The sequence below is a fragment of the Apostichopus japonicus genome, chromosome 16 (genome assembly GCF_037975245.1).
Source record: "Apostichopus japonicus isolate 1M-3 chromosome 16, ASM3797524v1, whole genome shotgun sequence".
Lineage (NCBI taxonomy): Eukaryota > Metazoa > Echinodermata > Holothuroidea > Aspidochirotida > Stichopodidae > Apostichopus > Apostichopus japonicus.
Genome location: NC_092576.1, coordinates 43,755,629 through 43,771,091, shown reverse-complemented (window position 1 = coordinate 43,771,091; position 15,463 = coordinate 43,755,629). Strand labels below are relative to the sequence as shown.

The 15,463-nt window shown below is 37.0% G+C and overlaps 1 protein-coding gene across 5 annotated transcripts in view; it reads right to left on the bottom strand.

Moving 5' to 3' along the window:
• The window catches only part of LOC139983274 (uncharacterized), a 147,593-nt gene that overhangs the window by 114,132 nt on the left and 17,998 nt on the right, over window positions 1–15,463 (bottom strand). The gene's annotated exons all lie outside the window — the stretch shown is intronic.

Below are 15,463 nucleotides of genomic sequence, written 5' to 3'. Positions count from 1 at the left end.
TACAAAATGGAGTGGGTGTTGAAGTGTGCTATATTGCACCAAATTGCATCTGAGGCCACCTGGAAATGCAAAAAAAATTCCCCCCCTCCCCTTAAACCCCTCCACCAGGCCGGCCATCAGTCTTCAGCCCCCCCCCCCCACTCAAAAGTACCTTCCTACGCCACTGGTACGTACGGTATAGGTCCTACAAAATAGTTATATAACTGTTACTGTTCTGTGTTCTTAACAGCTTTCTGACTAAAGCAGCGGCGGCACAACCATAGGCAATCTGAGGGGTGGGGAGGAGGAAGGAAAGCGGACTAGGCATCAGGAATATTTTGTGGAGAAATGCAAGAATGATATTGGAGGGGGGGGGGGGGGACAGCGCCTTGATCCTTTTGGGAATATTTCTACAAGTACAATGATATCTATCTTTCGTTACGTAATTATGGGAGCAGAGCTTTCGTAATCCAAGCGAATATATAGTAATCTACTAAGAGTGATATAATAAGGCGTCATATCGACATTTATATGAGCAGGGTTTACCTAACGGAGGTCAACCCACACTAACGTTATAAGTTTCTCAGTGTGGGTGGAAATGCTAATACCCCCAAGGAGAGTCGGCTTCAGGAATCCAAGGGCAACAGCGCCCTCCTCCATGAAATATATATCCTGGATCCGCCGCTGCTCGGGACCTAATAAGCTGATTGGGTGTGAAGACTCGCGCAAAAAGAAACGTCTAATGCCTGTAATCTGACCTAGTTTCGAATGACGTGTAACAGAAGTGTTAAACACCGCCATCCATCCCAGAAAATACACAAACAGCCAAATGCTACCGTCGGTAATTAGACAATAGTGTACAGTCAGAGTCAGTACATACAGCTGCGGTCCCACAGCACAGAGTACACACGATACGGCGATGGATATCGCAGGTCCAGCTAAAGATAAGAAGGTATCACGTTTCATTACTGTTTGCATTTTGTAGCGACACGAACTAAACGTCACTTGCAAACAACAGAAAGTTAACTTTTCCAGGTGGCCGCACGCGGTTAGCGGTGGGGCGAGTCTTCCATCCCCAAAGTTCCACCAACTGGTAAAGAGCAGTATTTTGACTGCAAATCTTTTAGTATGGAAGCATAATATGATACAGACTTCACTATCTTATGGTTTTATTGCTCCCCGCCGTGAGATTTTTGTCGATCGGGATTTATAGTCGATACGACAAACTATAGAGTCTAAATTACAAGATAGGACCCTGGACAAGTATCTTCAACATGATTGTAACCACGGGATACAAGACGTAGCCTAAACAAAAAAGCTGCTACAACAGAAGAGGGCCTCGACTTTGATCAATTTTTCTTTGGACGATATTTCGTGGCGAGTTGTAGCAGAAGATAATACTGAATCCACGAAACCTTTTGAAAAGCTTGAACAAAGTAGAAGAAATATCATTATTGGTTGATATCGTACGTCTTGTAAAAGAAAATATCCAGGCGCGTATCCAGGATTTTCTAACCCGGGGGGCGCGAATTACTATCTAAGCGGAGCGCCACCATCGGTTGGCGCGGAGCGTACAAGAAAATTTCTGGTTTTGATACCCCAGATCACCGGAAATGGCACTTCTCGGGCTTGAAAATGACCAACCAGATGTACACTTTTGCCTGAGAACCAAGTATTTCTCAAAAGTTTTTTTCCATCCATAACCTTTTTGAAGATTGTCACCAGTCACACATCATGTTCGACCTCATTGCATGTCCTATGGATCATTGCTTTTGTAGGTGATTCTACGTCACGGCCCACAATATCCGAAAGCCCCACTTTTCAAGGATTTAAGCCCATTATTTGTTGAGAATTTGAAAATTCACATTTCTCGTGAATAAAAATCACTTCAAAACATACCCATAATGTTGCACAAAATTCAATCTATGGACAACCAATATTGAAAAACTCCTTGAACCCCTAATATACAGGTCAAAATTTCACGAGTAGAGGATAGTATGATGAAGAATGTTGGTGAGGAAATTTTCGAAAATTCAGACACAGTTAATTTACTGGTGTACAAATATTTAAACCTCTTATAATGGCTATTATGAAACTTGGTTGAAGGAAATGAAAAATAGCAGATATTTCCGATATCAGGTATATCGAAACCGAGCACTACACACATAGGCGTAGGTCCCGTAGGAGGCGGGGCTGCAGCCCCCCCCCCCCCTCCCGCAACCAAATTTTTCCCATTTTTTTCGGGCACCTACTGCATGAAAGAAAAATAAATAGCAACGGATAGCTTAAAAATGATCTCCTTGGTAATTAAAATAAAGTTGTAAGCTTGGCCGACATTACTACTGTAAAAGAGAGTTTTGAAATAAATGGATCTGTATGCTTTTTCTCTATCTACATAAGACATTTGGTTGTTTACATTAGCATCCGGCGGTATACTGTGCAACTTTCACGGACCGTGCGGTACACGATGCCATGCAATGTAATGATCGATGCTTGCTTATATGATATTGGCATCGATATGTTGGACGCGCGCGAAGCGCGAAAAAATGTTGGCTTTTTTTTCGGGCGAGTCGTTACAGCCCCAAATCCAATTTGGCTCCTACGCCTTTGAATACACACATAGACAGTTTTTTTAGGCTGTTCATCGTGGAACATGCATTTCAATGCTCACTGATATGATGTTATATCTGCTCTTTGCTTTACAAATTCGAACAGGAGTGTAGCGAGTAATTGCCAAGGGAGGGGCGAAGCCTATAGGTAAACTATCTAAGTGAAGCGCCACCATGAGTTGGCGCGAAGCGTTCAAGAAAAATTTTGGCCGAAAATGCCTCCCAGATCGCTGGAAATGACACTTCCCAGGCCTTGTAAGTTGCATCTAAGCATTGTCTATTTTGAAATTACTAGCGATGTTATAAAGATAATTTGCTCGGGGGGGGGGGGCGGTCGCCCCCTTCCCAAAATGCGTCATGTTCCCCGACGACTCGGTCGAGTTCAAGACCAGCCACAGTTGGTTCCATATAGCACAATTGTACAATTTTTTAAGGCGTCCATACACACACGCGTTATGATAGACCATATATAGTATTTATATAGATACATTAGTGAGAGAGGAAAAATGGAAACGGCAAAAATGGAGTTGTCGGTGTAAGGGATAGGGTGAGGCGCACACCCCTCCGTAATCCTTGATCTGTCACTGGCTACCCTGTGTATATAATAGGGATCAGCGCTTTAACTATGACCGTTCCTCTTTCTCTTCCCGAGGTCTTGGCTATCTTCTACTCCCTCCTTTTCTCCTTTTTCTCTCTTTTTTCTTTTTCTTTTCCCTTCCTTTCTCTCCTCTTTTTCTTTTTCCCCCTCCTTTTCCCTTTCTTCTTCTCTTTTTTTCTCCTCTTTTCCTTACCCGGGGGGCGCGCGCCCCAACGCCCCCCTGGATACGCACCTGATATCCCAAATGTTTTTACCAGTGTAATATGCACTGGAGTGTTAGCTGTTGTGGAGCGTAAGCTCGGTGGTTAACGTCGGTGCCTTCCAATCATTATAAGGTGCCCGGTTCGAGTCACTCCAGGATTAATGTATGTCGTCCAGTTACAGAGTTGTTGACAATTGACAATGCATAATCATGGACGTTAAAATAATATGAATGTAAGAGACTGACTTCGGTCAGCTTTCGTCTTTGATAAGCCAATGAGGCTTCTTCGCGAGTTCCTGTCTGCAGGAGGATCTAAAATGCATACACACATACAGTGTAATGCTTGTAGATAATAGAAGGGAAAATGACTAACAAAGGCAAAGGATTCTGATAAATGGATGGGAGATAACATCCGGATTAAAGTAGTCGAAAGATTATCAGTGATTGAAACCTGGAATAAACGAGGGATCAACTCGAGACTGCTACACTGTGCTACGTACATGACGAATTCCTTAAACAATTGCAAGATCGCGAAGGAATCATGTGTGAAATCAGCCAGCTTTAAATGAATATATTAGACTAGTCGACGAAATGAGTTAGAAGCAAAGAAGGAGGATTAAGATAGAAAGCCGTCATAAAGAGAATGCAGAGAGGTTAGTGAGAAGGTAGAGAGAAAAGAGTAAAAGAATGGAACGAAAATTAATAGAAGATGAAGAAAGGAAGCAGATGGAACTTCAAGAGAGGAGAAAGGGATTATAAGAAAAAGAAATATATATTCTTTTAGAGCAATAAGAGAAAACGGAGAGACACCTCAGCGTGTTATTTTCTGTCTGACAAGTTAGGATTACTTTCATAAATCAATTCAATCATGACATATATTGGGACTTTCATTAAGGGGTTTCGTTCAACTGAGTATGTTCTGTTTTAAATATTATCAGTACAAGTAAACCCCTCGTTCATTAACTTGCTGAAGCCTGAACTATCTGCAGGGGCGTAGCGAGCGGGGGGTGTGTCACACCCCCCAATAATTTGGTCGCTGTCGGCAAATTTTGGGTCTGTCGGCAAAAGGAGAAAAGGTGAAGAGAGCGGAAGGGGAAGAAAGAAGGAAAGCTGAATAGAGAAAAGGAGAACGGGAGCTTCTTCCGTGCCAAATTTGACTTAAAATATGCACCAGATTGCATCTAAGGACGTTTCAAAACTAAAAATTTTCCAAAGGGGAGGGGTAGACCCCCTCCCCTTAGACCCCTCCCCCATTTCAGTCACCACTTCCAGATCCGTCGGCAAATCAAATTTGACTTAAAATATGCACCAGATTGCATCTAAGGACGTTTCAAAACTAAAAAATTGCCAAAGGGGAGGGGGACACACCCTCCCCTTAGACCCCTCCCCCATTTCAGTCACCACTTCCAGATCCGTCGGCAAATCAAATTCTCCACACCCCCCCAACAAAAAAAACCTTCGCTACGCCCCTGACTATCTGTCAATTGAAAGTGTGGAATGAATCATTAATGTTTGTGTAAATTGATTTCATTTCATGTTAAGGCATAAACATGCAAAGTAAAGTTGAAGCTTATTTATGACTACTTTCACATTTTGTTTTCTTTTAAAGAATATTCAAATTTAGCGGATAAATATAACACATACAAAGAAAACTTATTTTCAATCATTGTATATTTATTTTTTTTATACTCACTCATGCAATGATTGTCTTAATTTGATGAAGATATCTGCTCATTTATTACCAATTTGTTTTGCTTCCTCAAAACAAAGTCGTGCACATGTCCCACTGCCTTCCGACGTAGTTGCGTCCCCTTCCCAAATTTAACCCTCTTCTACATCCAATGGTTGTACGATAGAGTGCATTGCTTGTTTGTTATTGCCACTGTAGAGGCTTATATGTCTTTGTGATATTAAGTGACTGATCGTTATATCAAGCTATTAAAGAGATATCGATTAAACAGTGGTAACTGACTATACAAATGTGGTTAAAATTTGTTAAAAATGCTACTTCGTTACACTGTTAAAAATTGTTGTAAAATTGCGATAACTTAATGTCTTAATTACATCCCATGTTTGTTTATTGAAGTGATATTGACCCTCTGTTCCAAAACATACCTTTTCTGCAAAAAAGCAAATTTTCAGTATTCAGTTTCAGAAATAGTTTTAAATTCGCAATAATTTTATGTCCCTTAACAAAGATTCTTGTTAATATACAGAACGTGCATGTATATAGAATTTTAATTGAATTTCTGTTAAAACACACACGTTTTCTGTACAGATACAAGCTTGTAACGAAAACATTTGTTACAAACGAAATTGTAAAAATGAAACAACTTATGTCCATGGTGCAACAGATCATATAATATCCTAACAAGTGGTTCTAGGAATCCAGTCAAAGGTAAGTATCTACTGGTAAGGCTATAGTACAAATCACATTCAATCATATATGAATATGTGTATTCATTGCTGTAAAATGTTTCTACGCAACAAAGACTGGGTATTGTTCCAGAAGCGTTGAGGTTTCGATTAACCCTTATCATATTTGCACGTCTTAATTTTAAGTATGAACTATGCACAATACATAAACAAGATAAAAACAAAACTTTTGTTAAAGTTTCAATACCTGACTTAATGATGAATTTAGGAAAACAAACTTCCGAAGTAGATTCAATGTTGTTATTCTGGATGCACTCTGACCGGATGGGTTAACAGAGAAAAGCTGTCGCAATCGAAAGAAAGAAATTTTGATTGAAGTTTGTTTATTCTACGGACTTGTTATAAAAGCTGGCGAATTTTATTCAGCTCAATTTTTTAAACGACAGATAACTCAATGAAACTCATTTCTATTGATATGAAAAATGCATAGAACGGTGTCATTTTCTCTGAGCTTTTAGTGCAGTAAGCTGGAAGGTCGAAGTTAACATTTTGCAAACAAGTACTGAGACATTAACAACGTTCATTAAATTCCACCTCCTTAAAAAAAAAATATCACGAGTAGCAGAATAATGGACTGGATACTCCATATTATTAATTATTAATTCACAATTGTACAGAAACTGACTTAACTGTTTATTATAATACAAAAAAATACATATCTCACCATTCACATCCTCTGATATCCATATGTCATTATTCTGTATTTTCTGCATTCTGTCATTATCATTGTATCTTTTCTACAATTTTGTTTCCACATTTTGCGTCAAGTTTAGTTATTCTATTTGCTTTAAATTATAACATACTTATAGTTTTCCAAGAGATGAGAAGACATGCGTCAGTCTGGACATTTTGATGACGTAATTAAATATCCATATCCTCTCCACCATATGCAGTAACTCCATTATCCATAACCAATCATGCATCGATTCTCGTTATAGAATAACTATATTTACCATAACAACATATGTACCTCTAAGTTAATTACCACGGAGGTAACCTCCATAAATACTGTTGGATCAGTGTTCTTTCTTTCAAGAGTCCTGGTTTTATGATCGGTGGTGTTTGTACTTATGTGACACCCACAGTTACACCTTGAAAACGTAAAAGTAACGTATTTCTACCACTACCATATACCTTAACTTTATCTACAGTGTTACAAAACCTTCTTTCAAACTATACCTATATGTCACAATGTAGAATCTCAAAACCGAGGCAGCGAAACTCATCAATATTCCATTTTCTTTGTAATAACTCCATCAAGTACAAATCGATTTTTTTTTCTCAAAATAGTTTTTTTAAATATTATTTTCGGGGATAACTTATTGATAAGCACGTCATTCTGATATAAATGGTTCCTACTTTATAATTGGCAGAAGAAATATCCATGAAGTGATACAAGAAAAGAATTGCTTAACAGAATAAATAAATTTGAAAATATCAGCATAAAATCGAGTGAGTAAAAACAAGCATGATGATTTAAACTGAACTACATAACTAAAAGTCCCCTGAGCAAGAAATGTAAACTAACATTGGCACATAGTATATGAAAACAGCGATGGTGTTTAAAGCTAAGTTAAAGAATTAAAGAGGACGATGGCCAATGTTGTAACAACGTCACTAGTATATAAAGGGACCCGTATTCCCTTTGAAGTTTCCCAGTACACTCCCAAGTTGTTTTGTGTAAACCTCTGGCAAGCAATTTTCGATGAACTGAGTGGTGTATCATAACTCCAGCGGGATCAGAACAGGTTGTCTTCAGGAATATGTACTTGCGTAATTCATCTACCAGGATCCAACCTTCTACAGGACAAAGAAGAATAAAAACCATACAAACAGAATGCTTGGGTATAGGCGTAGTCATTTAAATTATTTTTGTTTTATTTTCTTGTTGGGGGCGGGGGTAATGATATTTTCAGTTTCTTTTTTTCGAATATTATCATCATTTTTAAATATGTGGATACATAGTGGAATTATAATATAACGGAAAATGTTTACTAATAAGTCACTGCTTTTCTCACCTAAACATTACAACTTATGCAATCAGAATGCGTGGGTATAAGGCCTAATACTTGTACATGTTTTTTTTTTTTTTTTTTTTTTTTGGGGGGGGGGTTGGATAATCATAACTTTTAGATATTTTTATGTATAGGAGTGGAAATCATCATTAAAAATATTTAATCCTTACCATCAATGAAAATTAGTATATTTAGTAGGGATTTTATTAATATGACATTTCTGCATTAATATGACATTTCAGTTGCTCATTAGATAGGTAAATATATGTGTGTACGTTTATTTTTAAATGTACCTTTAGTTACCGAGTGCTTGGTTGGATTGTTATAGATATATGATTGATTACTACCACTTTACTCTACTCATTGGATGATGAAAAGTTCATCATTTAAACCAATATTTTAATGATTGTTTAGTTATAAGTGTTCTCTACATGACTTTATACCTCTTTCTGTTAGGTATGTAATATATTATACTAATACTTCATCACGTTACCACGGTGACTGTTACTAGTACACTTTATACTATACCTACTATGGAATGAGTTACATTTTGATGTTCAATAATGTTTATAAATTTTACATCAACCCAATATTTAGCAATGATTGGTACTACATCACTTTAAACGAACCATAAAATGTTAAGTAATATCTGTTAATGTTTATGTTAATCAACCCACTGCCATGTATCTTTCTTTCTTATTTATCAATTCAGTGCAAATTTTGAAATATTTGTTGACTACATCACTTTAATACACTCAGTGTTTTTTAGTACTAATTGTTGACTACATCCCTTTAATGCACCAATTGCTTGTCCAGTAATATTTGTTGACTACATCACTCTGATCCACTGAGTGTATGTTTAATACTAATTGTTGACTACATCACTCTAATCCACCCATTGTATGTTTAGTAATATTTGTTGACTACATCCCTTTAATTCACCCATTGCAGTTTAGTAATATTTGTCGACTACATCCCTTTAATCCACCTATTGCTTGTTTAGTAATATTTGTCGACTACATCCCTCCAATCCACTCATTGTGTGTTAGTATTATTTGTTGACTACATCACGTTAACCCACACATGTTTAGTAATATTTCTTGACTACATCCCTTTAATCCACCCATTGCTTCTTTAGTAATATTTGTTGACTACATCCCTTTAATCAACTAAGTGTATGTTAAGTAATATTTGTTGACTACATCCCTTTAATCCAACTATTGCTTGTTTAGTAATATTTCTTGACTACATCCCTCCAATCCACTCATTGTGTGTTAGTATTATTTGTTGACTACATCACGTTAACCCACCCATTGTATGTTTAATTATAATTATTGACTACATCCCTTCAATCCACTCAGTGTATGTTCAGTAATATTTGTAAACTACATAATTTTAATCAACCTATTGCATATTTATAAATATTTCTTACTATTAACATTCATCCAATCACTCAACGTGTTTTGCTCACTTGTCTCTACTCCCCCGAAATGTCACTAATTTCTTTTTGTAAATATATGTCAGCAACTATCAACTGGTAACCGACATATGACTCAATTAAACAGTTATTGATATATCACATTTATAGTTAGTTCATCCGATGACGTCACTTCCTGTTCGTTACTTTGACTACGCCATGCTGTGGTCATCACAGTGATGTGCGCTAAATTTTAAACGTCTGGGGTATTCAAGTACCACGTCAGTGGTATCACGATGCCCATGCTAGTAATTACAATATCGATGTGTTATTTAAACAAATATGATGAAATCATTATTATACAGGAAATGTAAGGATTACTTACTCGCCAAGAACCAGAGCCGAGATCAAGCTTATAGTGTTCATTAATCTTCGCATAGTCAGGAATCCAGAAAACTGTAAGATTAATAAACAATATAAAGGCTTTAACGAATAAAAAGTTATCAATGATGTATCAGTGAATGAAACATTTTGAATAATACACAATAGAAACAACGATATTACGTTTTACTAAGATCTTTGTTTCGCTAGGGATGCATATTATTTATTTTTGCTAACAATAGTTTTGGTTGTCATGGTGTCACATGTTAGCACCCAGCTACCATGAAATATTTAATGAACTATAAATCTGTTCGACGTTACACGATAAGATCATCACACATTTAAACAAATTTAATTTGTTGTTTTTTCTGCAATATTTGACCTATATTAAATAGTTGTTTAGAAATGCGAGTGATTACCATTCCGTCTTTTCTCAATTTTGACAGAATGTAGCAGTCTGACATAGAAGTCAAATTTATATAGATGGGTCTATACAGTTTGTGATCGATTAAACAAATCCAATAGTGAACATCAATAAAAAAAAACGTATTTACGGTCGTAACTAACACCAAAAAACACCATTAACATTTCAATGAATTAGTTGTCTTGTCATGAAAGAAGTAGACATTTCACAGTTGCTACTTTATGATTAAGCAGTTGAAAAATCGAGAAATTTAGCCAAAGATTTGAGATTTAAATTCTGAATTTCGGTATAAAATAGCAACATTTCCAGTGTCCTACTTGAGCCACCGTAGTACCGAAAAAAAAACAACTAAGACCTGCAAACCAATCGCTTCCTGTCTCCTTATGTTTAAATCTCTTCATACGATACTGTATTTATTGCTTTTTCTAATGACATACGCAATCAGAAGCCCTTTTTTTCAACATATTCTAGTATTGTTATCTGCATGATGGGCTCGATACACAGTTATATGTACTTGCTTAAATAATGCAGGAGAATGTTGGCCTATGACAGTCTTTAATGCAGCAGATTGACTTTAATCAAGAATACCAAATTACTGAACTTGTTGCAAAGTACAATCTACCCTGTTCTGTACGACACAACAAATAAATGATATCTGACAAATTTTCTGACTCATGAATATATGTCCATGTCTATTGCAACATGCAATGACGCCCGGTGATATAGCGCCCTCACTTTGAGTGAACCTAAACCTAAAACCCAATCAATACGCGACTACGGGATTGGTTTGAACTGTAAACAACATGATACATGGAAATACACTAATTGATTAATCAATGAGTACTTTACCATTCACTCCCCGAGCTTTCAATGTGGATAGAGATGGTCCAACGGGAATTGATGAGGGCAGCAGACAGCCAGATAGGCTATAATTAGAGAAAGAAATATAATGAGATATTTGTCATTATATCCTTCTTTAATTGTTACTCTTTTGGATACTGCAGTATAAATATAAACCCATTGAACGCATTACATCAATCGGAAACTGATGATAAATTAGGAGTTGGGCAACAGTGAAAGAATTCCAGCAATTAATATACTTATTTACATATCATACGCTCTGCTTCACTCTTTTCACGTCGTCTCTACCCCCCCCCCCCCCTCCCCTTCTCTTTAACTACCACTCTTTCCTTTTTTTTCCGTTTAGTTCTTACTTAATTTGGCTATTATCCTGGGGGTAAGGTGGGGCACCCTAGAACACCCTGTATGGGATAAGCTTCAGTAATCCTACGGCACCACGCACTCGTTTATAAAAATATTTCATTCGCACCTGGCCCTGCCATAAGCATTTCAGTCACTACTTAAATCAGTCGGAAGAATATTCGAATGTTACACCGTACCCCAACACTCACCTTATAAATTAATCCGCACAACACTGGGTTTCGTGATTAAATGATGACATGTTGTAATTAGTAAAATGTTAACAAAAAGAAAGAACTAACCTTGTATCATTATGTTAACTTTAACAATCATCATTAATTTCTGCTTCAGTTGATGTTTATTTTCCATTAATTTTTCAATCATTGTGGTCTGAGCATATCCATATGTTGTGCCGTAATTTAGAGTGAAGATTGTTAGCATATGAACATTGTGTGTAAATGAGAAATCCAAATAACAGAGACATATACGCGTTTAACAACAACTTGCGATTGGCCTATTAAGAACGCCACACAAAATAAATTCTGTAAAATGACTTTTTACAGTAGGGGAACAAAGGATTTCACGTTACTTTATAATTCATTCATTCATTCATTCATTTATTGAAACCAGTATAAATATAGCATATTTATAAAAAGGAGTACACATGTCAAACTCAAAAATAAATAAATATGAAAACCATGATAGATAAGATGTTCAAAAGATTGCACAACAAGAAAACGTTAAAACTATGTACATTACTAGAACTAGGTGAAACAATTAAAGAATATGAAAACCGTGATAGATAAGATGTTCAAAAGATTGCACATCAAGAAAGCGTTAAAACTATATACATTACTAGAACTAGGTGAAACAATGAGTAAAATTAAATGAAAGGTTCCAAAATACCAAATTGAATGTAAATTGCAGCACGGTAGATGAAAGAGTTCTTATAAAGTTGAATTCTATATTTTGGCAAGATATGAGGGTTCCTAAGATTCCTGGTAGCTTTCACCAACAGACAATTAAGTGGCCCATGTAGTGGGTGATCTTTGTCATCTCTAATTTTATTTGTCATCCTTACAAATTCATTCTTTGCAGCTGTGTTTACTTGATCCTTCAGTAATAGCTGGCTTACATTCAATATACGTGAAGTATACTTAAGGAATCTCATCAGTCTATGCTTGTCAGAAGATGATATAAAGTGATACCATACAGGAACAGCATAAAGTAAATGTGGCAGAATAAAGGAGCTGAACACATTTTTCCTTGCACCTTCATTAAAGAATGACACAATATAGGCAAGACTTGAAACAAAATAATACACCTTTTTCAAGATTTTCGAGATATGCGACGTGAACGTTAGATTATCATCAATGCATACTCCTAGGTATTCAGTTCTTGATGTTCGTTCTACCTCAGATTCATGTATGGTGACACCTTGTGATCTTGCAGACAGAAGACCTTGATGTTTTATATTGATGTTAGCAAAGCACATTTCCTTCGACTTCTTAGCATTTAGCAACAAATTCTTTCTATCACATTTTGAAACCACGTCGTTGACTGATTGCTGATAGTTCAGCTGATCATTGACACATGAACTCTTGGATATTTTGCATAATATAGCAGTGTCATCGGCATATTTTGTGATTGAGATATGACCACCAGACTTGATTTCATCCGTATATAATGTGAAGAGTAAAGCAGACAATGGACCACCCTGAGGCACTCCAACTTTAATCTCTGACCTATCAGACAACCCATTCTCCAATTTAACGTGTCTTGACCACCCAGTTAAGAACTGAGCAAGCCAGTGTAGGAGCCATGGTTCAGTGATGAAACCTGACAGATCTGTAATTAATTGATTTGGTAGGACGGTATTGAAAGCACTTGAGAAATCTAAGAAAAGCACCTTTGCTATTGTGGTTTCCTTGCAATTTAATTCTGACACAACCTCGTGGATAAGTAACAGCACAGCATCTACACATGATACACCTTTTCTGTAGGCGAATTGACGCTTGTCCCCAAATTGATTGATACTGTCAGTTAGTCGTGGCAGGAGGATCCTTTGCATGCTGTTAAAAGCAATACTTGCTAGGTCAATTGGTCTAAAATCATTCACATCTTTGGGATTCGCCACTTTTGGTACAGGTGATGTTAGTGCTGTTTTCCACAGGTTAGGGATCTGACTATGTTGTAAGCTTTCTTGGAAGAGTGATGTGTATATTGGAGCTAATTCAAAAGAAAAGAATTTAAAAACCCACCACGGAATTTTATCTGACCCACAACCAACACCCCTTTTGACCTTCCCAAACTGTTTCCTTACCACATTGACATCAAGTTCATGACAACCTTCATTCTTCTCAGGTAGGTATAACGGTATATCTTTACTTATTGAGTCATTAAACCGTCCAAAATAGTCGGATAGTTCCTTCCCAAAATCTGCATCAACCCGCCTAGGCTGGTCATCTTTAGTAGGGTCTCTTATGGATTTGACGACATCCCAGAATGCACGAGAGTTTCCTTTTATTCCTCCAAAGGTGTCACTTCGCAGATTTTTTACGTGCTTATTGATTTCCCTCTGCATCCTGTTCCTGGAGATGTTGTCTTTGTCCTCGATGGCCTTCTGTTTTTGCTTTTCCAGTTGTTTGATCTTGTTGTCTGGGGGGATTCGCTTCATCATCTCAGCAGGTGTTATTTGCTTCATTGGTATGCATACATCGCTGACGAATCCAATGTAACTTGAAATGACGTCAGTTAATTCGTCTGGGTCATCGCAGTCTTCACGAAATACATTCCAGTCGGTCGTTTGAAGCATCTCTTGCATGCTCCTGACGTTATCAAATGATAAGCTCTTCTTTATTCATTGGTTTCAGTTAATTGAAGATATAGAAGCACGCTAGGGCATTATGATGGTAGCTGTAGTGTACATGTGTTGAAGGGGAAGCCATATGGGGAGTTGAGATGTAAATTAATTGTTAGGTTTGTATTCTTATTATCATTACATTTTAACCTGTCAAAAAGAGACCGAGAGGTCAAATAAGCTGAGTAGGTGGACCGTATAGCGGACTGTAGATTCACCCCCCCCCTCCCCCTCCGTTCGTCTTTGAAATAAAACCCTGTATATATGTATATTCACAGTGCTTCAATAGGGTTAGGGTTAGACTAAATATATTTATAACCGTAGTTTCACATTAGACTATACTACACTGTTCACACAATTAAGATGTTAGGAGCTCTCTACGTTTATTGTTATTATATTCAAACTTTTGGAAACTAAAACAAACACACAGTCATCGCATCCGCGATCATGTATATACGTAATAAGATGTTAAAATAAACCGTGTTTTTTTTTTTTTTTTTTTTGCCATTCCTATACGTGCCTAGAATATCAAGGTTTAACATTGCTAATGAAATCACAAGAAATGATATAAAGATTTCGCTAAAATCTAAGTGAAATAGCGCATATCACATTTACAGACGTCCACATTATCATTGGTCTACTTTCATTTTGGAAGTGGAAACTTTCAGCGGGAGGGAGGGTGGGGTAGGGGGAAGGCTGGTTGCGGTCCTGTTTTCATTTAATGGAATTGCTGAAAATAAGCCGGCACTTTCAGTAACTGGTAAACAAACATCAACACATCAGAGCAAATATTTGTATCAAGTACTGTTTAACATTTTCTCCCACCAGGAAGAGTTGAATAAAACGTTTGATTATACATGGGCGGGGTTAGTTTTTTAGAACTGCAATAGCACGGTGAGGTATAGAAGCCAAATTGTACTGGTATGTTTAGATCACAATAATTTATGTTTATATAAATTAGCTCTAAAAGAAGGTTGTGCTAGTTAATAATATTAGGTAAGTTCTAAATTTCTCCTACTGATGAGACTAGAGACATGGACCTTCATAGAAGGGCCAGAGTAGTAATTTACAAAAGAGGTTATTTTGCCCTGGGGTCATTCAAGCCAATGTAGGGCATTGGGGTTCCAACCCGGAAATAAGAATGTTAGACGATAGATAGAGTGTGGTCCCTAAACGCAAAGTGTTGCTATAATTAATACGCTGTGTGACGTTTAAGAAAAACAGCGAGTGGGGGTCGGGGGGGGGGACACCAGTAGTAGTGATCCTATTCTTCCCTGGCAAAATACAAAAATCCGCTGACTGAACCATATTCCCCCAATTGATTAAGATCGTTTAATAATAT